Below are 6100 nucleotides of genomic sequence, written 5' to 3'. Positions count from 1 at the left end.
TAACTTCTAAGGCGATATTCCGTTTTCTGACAATAAAAAGATGGACACCTTAGGGGGAAAAAATGGAACACTTGTTATTACTTGATCCATTCAAGCTACTACGTACAAATTCCTTACCAACATACTTCAATCTCTTGTGTTTTGTTCATCTGACATTTTGCCAAAGATCTGACTTGTAAAAGGTCACTCAGTAGCCTATTTTAAACAAATTGGCAGTGCACTTCCTACTTGGGAGCAGTTTTCTATTTCAACATTGTGATCACTAGAGACTTGGACTCATACGCTAATTTTACATACATAACTGAAATGATTTGAACCATATGAGGCAAACCTAATTTTTCTTATTTTTTTTTGTATCTTTTTTTTAGCTTTTAAAAACGCACCATGCAGTATAGTCTAGTAACTCAGCTACAAAGTAATTGTAGAGTCCATTCATTCTAACAATGACATATTTACGTACATCTAAATGTAATCATACAATCAAGGAATAATATATACAATGTAAAAAACTACATACAATGTCAGTGTAAAAAAAAGTAATAATCTGGAAGAGTATTTCCACAATATGCATCAGAGATTGACTGATTCTGCCACTTGTTTTTTGCTGCCTCTGGAGATTAGATGTGTGCAGGGAAGAGTCTGGATATATGCAGTCTTGCTGTTTTTGCATGAATAAACAAGCTCATCTAACAGCTAAGCAACTCTAAGAATGCCTGTGGGGTCATGGTTGATTATACTATTCAGCTGCATGTGGCGGTTATTGACATAGACCCCAGTGACTACTGAGTGTCGGTAGTCAAATTAAATAAATTTACTTTCAAAAGAAGATTCGTTTTCTCCTAGGTACTCCATTTACTGAAAATCCGGTTATATTTGCAAAATTATAAACATGGGTGTAGATAGATATAGAACTAGCATGGTATTAACTCTGTGAGTATGTTGAATCAAAACACGTGATCATCATCTGGCAACAGTCATGAGCCTTACTCTTGCTGTGACTGACTCTGAAACCACACACTGTTTACTCTTATGTTCTGTTTCCAATCTGACAGAGTGCTGTGTTTAAAACAAGATAACTCTCTCAATCGAGAAACACGTCAAAATAAGAAACTTTGACAGACTCTGCAATTTGGAGAGAGTTTCCGGATATGGCCAAGAGTGGCTTTCCTAGGCTATTCCCTAGCCATAGTAGAAGCAGAATGGACATGGACATAGAATTCTCTGTAAATGTGCTGCTTTCTATAATAAAAGTCAAGAGAGGGTTATACACAGAAAAAGCAGCAAGTGATGCAGCTAAAGCAAATTGTTATATTTCAACTTCTTTGGAGTCTTTTGAGGTCGCCTATGGCCTCCTAAATAGGCTCGCCAGCTTGTTACCACAGTACAAATTGTACAGTACAGGCTGTCAGGAGCTAAAATAAAATGAAACCAAGAATAAGATCGTAGCCAAAAGGACAAGCCTGAACAGCAGCACCATGATGCTAGCTCTGTTCAAAAGAAGTGAACTACACTATAAGCAACTTATAAGTATAACTAGGTGTGGTCAGCTATGGTATAATTAGATACCAGTGATGAAAGTTACACAGCTTGTCAAGGATGGGGAAAAATGACATCACTTGCCAAATATCTCACAGATTAATCACAACCTGTAAAGATCTCCAGCAGACCACAATATGGAGTATTCAATGTTTATCTCTATGGTATGTACATTTTTCTAGACATATTTTCCATAGAAGAATATTTTAGTATTAAAAAAAAAAAAAACATGCAGTGAAGGACAGTACAGTCTAACATTGAGTTGATGACTTACATTTGTCAATATGGCTGAATAGATAACTGTGCCTCAAATAAATGATCTCATTAGGCATCATATGTGTAGCTACTAATTTGACTACACTAGACAGGCCAAATGGTTCCTATGTGCATATTTATTTATTTTTGAATTCCGGCAAGTAGAATATAGACAAAGTCTTCTACATGTTTATACATCAATTATTTGAATACTCAAATACATTATGTGAAGACACGGGGAGGTAGTCATTATGGACAATTATCTAGAAGGTATTTGCATATCTAGCTGGGCACCATAAAGTGAATAAACATAAAAATTATTTTTTTTTTTAAATGTTCCTGGGGAAAAATAAAAGAAAAACTTGGCCCACCTGATGGAGAAGAATGACATTGATTTATGTTAATGTGCATTTTTTTATGTATAAAACTATACCTAAAAGTATGTCTATACATAAATGCAATACTAATACATACTATCTGTATAAGATGTATTATGAATTGGTAAATTACAGGTATCAATATGTCTGCTAACACCGCGAACAAAGGCGCTTATCAGGCATCACATAGACATTTGTATATGTCTATATCTAAACTCTGACTACTCTGACTACTACTACTATTGTGTATGATAGATGGAGTGTGTCTACAATATGTGTGATAGATACCGTATTTGCTCGATTATAAGACGAGGTTTTTTTCAGAGCAAATGCTCTGAAAAATACCCCTCGTCTTCTAATCGGGGTCGTCTTATAATCAGACCTCAAATAGAGGTCTGACTATGAGACTAAGATCCAGATCCCCCGCACCGCTGCAGGGGACCTGGATCCTTCTGCCCCCCCCCCCCCACACACTTACTGGTGCTTCCAATTTCCTGCTGTATACCGGGGCAGCGGGTTGACGTCCACGCGATCCGCGTAGACAACTTACGCTGCAGCCGGAAGGAGGTGTGGATAGCAGCGGGGGTTGTCTGCGTCCATCGCGCAGGCTTTCCCCGGCTGTCAGAGATCAGAGTTCCCCGCACCGCTGCTAGCCACACCTCCTTCCGGCTGCAGCATAAGCTGTCTACGGATCGCGTGGACGTCAACCCGCTGGCCCGGTATACAGCAGGAAATTGGAAGCACCGGTAAGTGTGTGTGGGGTGGGGGGAGTGTTAAATGGGGGGGAGACAGAAGGAAGACTGCTGCCCCGGTATACAGCAGGAAATTGGAAGCCCCGGTAAGTGTGTGGGGGGGGGGGAGTGTTAAATGGGGGCATAGGGCATTTCTGGAGGCAGAGTGCTTTATGAAATGCCTTTTAACCCCCTGAACGCCACTCTGCCTCCTGAAATGCCGTATACCTCCCTATATGCCACTCTCCCCCATAATATGCCTTTTAACCCCCTAAATGCCAGAGTGGCATATAGGGGTATAAGGCATTTCTGGAGGCAGAGTGGCACATAGGGGGTTAAAAGGCATATCATGGGGCACAGTGGCATATAGAGGGTTAAAAGGCATATCATGGGCCACAGTGCCATATTGGAGTGGCAAGCCTGGGGGCAGATGTGCGTAACTGGGGGGCAGGTTGGAAAATACAAGGAAATAAAAACAAAAAAATATTTTTCTCAATCATAGCTTTTATTAAAAAAATGTAATAGTTTACATGAATTAACATTTACTGGTAAAACTTTTTTCCTATAGGGTCGTCTTATATTCAGGCTTTTTCTTTTTTTTTTTTTTTTCTAAATTAATATTCAGATTTTGGGGGGTCGTCTTATAATCGAGCAAATACGGTATTATGTACGCTATCCCTATAAGATGTAGTATGGGCACCTTAAACAAACGATCTGATGAAGAAGCGTGGTATTGATATGTGTGAATTTTAATTTCTTTCATGTATACAACTAAAAGTTTGTTATAGGAAATACACCATCTGACTATTTTGTGTCTTGTATTTGGGGTTAATGTAGTCCATATACTTAATATACACTATGTGGTCTATAAGGATCCATTGCAAGCAGTTGTGTGTGTATGTATTACTAAGCAGGTGAGTTGCTTGGGTAACCTTGGAATGTTCTTCTTTTAAGTTGAACAGTAAAAAAAGAAAAAGAAAAAAAAAAAAAGACAGTTGGGACCAGTATACAGAAAACATGCCGAGTGCAGCCATCTGTACATACTGTAAATCAAGCAACCAGACACTATCCTGCCTCCCCTCCTCCAAGGATTGAAGGTGCCTGCCTACAAAATGCCTCAAACTGTAGAACCTAGAAGGGATATACAAATTTTCATACCCTCTCAAGGTAGCCCACACTGAGATCCTGAGTACGGTTCCCATAAAGTGGTTACCTACTACACATTGTGATTTAATAAGGTATTAATATATTCTAAACATCACAGTGCTCTCGAAACAAAAACTTAAAGAAATGTTACAGTAAACTTCCTGTTTTTCATGTCCTCACATATCGCTTACAAAGAACGAAGGTTGGCCTCAAGTGCCTTCTAAAACTGTCAGCTTGATCGGCCCTTACCTTCTCTGATGCTAGAGTAACACCAGAACCTTACTAACTAGTAGCCAAGAGGCTTACAGTAACGGATACTTTCAATTCTCATAACCTACTACAGTGCTTTATCTTCATACCAGGCTTTGCCACAATAAAGCACTTTACGACAAGTTTATTTAAAGACTATTTGATGCTTCAACTTGTATCACATATACTCTAAAAACAATAGTTATTTTTTGCAATGCTTAGTTAAGGCCAATAATGCTACTAATAAATAAGCAATACGCAGTGCCTCCCTCCTTAAAACTGCCCAACAAAACAAACAATGAAATACTTATAAGCAGGGGTCCTGAGTCGCTGTATGAACTGATGCATTCACTATTGGAAGAGTAAGTACCATTGATGACAATGCCCCAGGGCTTTTGCTGTTCTCAGGCCAATCAATAATCCATTATGAGCAAACACACATTTGTACGTTATTATGGAGGAATGGATGAAGAGAATCACTATGTGCTCTTCCACCGCTGAAAAGATGACGACTGCCAGCATAGAACTGTAGTTTTTGGCACTTTGCATTTAGCGAATGAAAAACATGCATCATCATTTTCACTGCTCAACATTTTCATTTGTTCCATGCAGAGATTTAAAAAGAAGCTTAATGTACACCAGTCATCAGTAAACTCCTGATACGAACTGCACGGGGAATTCAAAAGATAACAAAGGAAACAAGACATCGAGACATACAGTTTTAGGTTGTCAAAAAAGTAAAAAAAAAAAAAAAATTGTATATGCTGGGTTAGTAAATAAAGGGCGCCTCAAAAGTCAATTCGGCATATTATGTTTATAGGAAATGTTTCAGTCAATACATTCTTTAAAAAGTTGTCACTATTTCCACTCCGACAGCTGATCCCATGTATAGCTGGGGTAATTTGGTCTTTATTTGCAGAGAACATACAATGAAAACCAAACAGGAAAATCAGACTTATATTACAAAGTGAGGCTGAGTGCTTTGGATTACTGCGGTGTATTTAATAATAGATATATATATATATATATATATATATATATATATATATATACACATACACACATAGATATATTATATATACACACACATACAGGGTGTGTGCGCGCAGGTACATACATTATATATGACACACATGCTGTGTATATGCATACGTGACATAGAAAAACTGTACCTTATGAGCAGCGGGTATCAATTAATCCCTGGAATGATTTAACATTATAACAAAGTAATATAATTGAGACACTGCACTACGTCAAAAAATAATGCTTAATCCATAATTACTTAGCTAAATCACTTTGAACTGCACCGAGTAAACATTCCTTTTTGTGTATGTGTCGAATACATTACATTTTCTAGTCCGAGATTTATTGTAAAAACTGCCAGTTAATGGGCATAATCTTGAAATGGCAGCAATTCTAGTCTTCTGAATTCAATTACTATGAAACAGACATAGGAGGCACATGGTACAAGTCTGTAAACAGTTCTCTCCAGTGACCATAGTTACAGTACAACTAGGAGGTAATGAGCTCACCAGCTATTACATAGATACACAATGACATAACCAGTTTTGTTTTTTTTATATATAGATTCAGAGGCATTTGTACCAGAAAGTGTATTAATAGGTAACTTTCCAAACACTTAATATATTCCAAAATGCAGAAGTTATTATAATCGGAACAAAATAAATTGACGTAAGCCATCAAAATTATCATTAAGTTAAAAAATATAAAAAACGCACATAAAGAACGATTCAAAAGTGGGCAGCTCAAATATACACAAAGCGAAACACAAATCTAAAGGGAGTG

This window comes from Sceloporus occidentalis, unplaced genomic scaffold (assembly GCF_023333645.1).
Source record: "Sceloporus occidentalis isolate IW3139 unplaced genomic scaffold, rSceOcc1.0.p SCAF_44, whole genome shotgun sequence".
Taxonomy (NCBI): Eukaryota; Metazoa; Chordata; class Lepidosauria; order Squamata; family Phrynosomatidae; genus Sceloporus; species Sceloporus occidentalis.
This window is presented reverse-complemented; position numbering follows the sequence as displayed.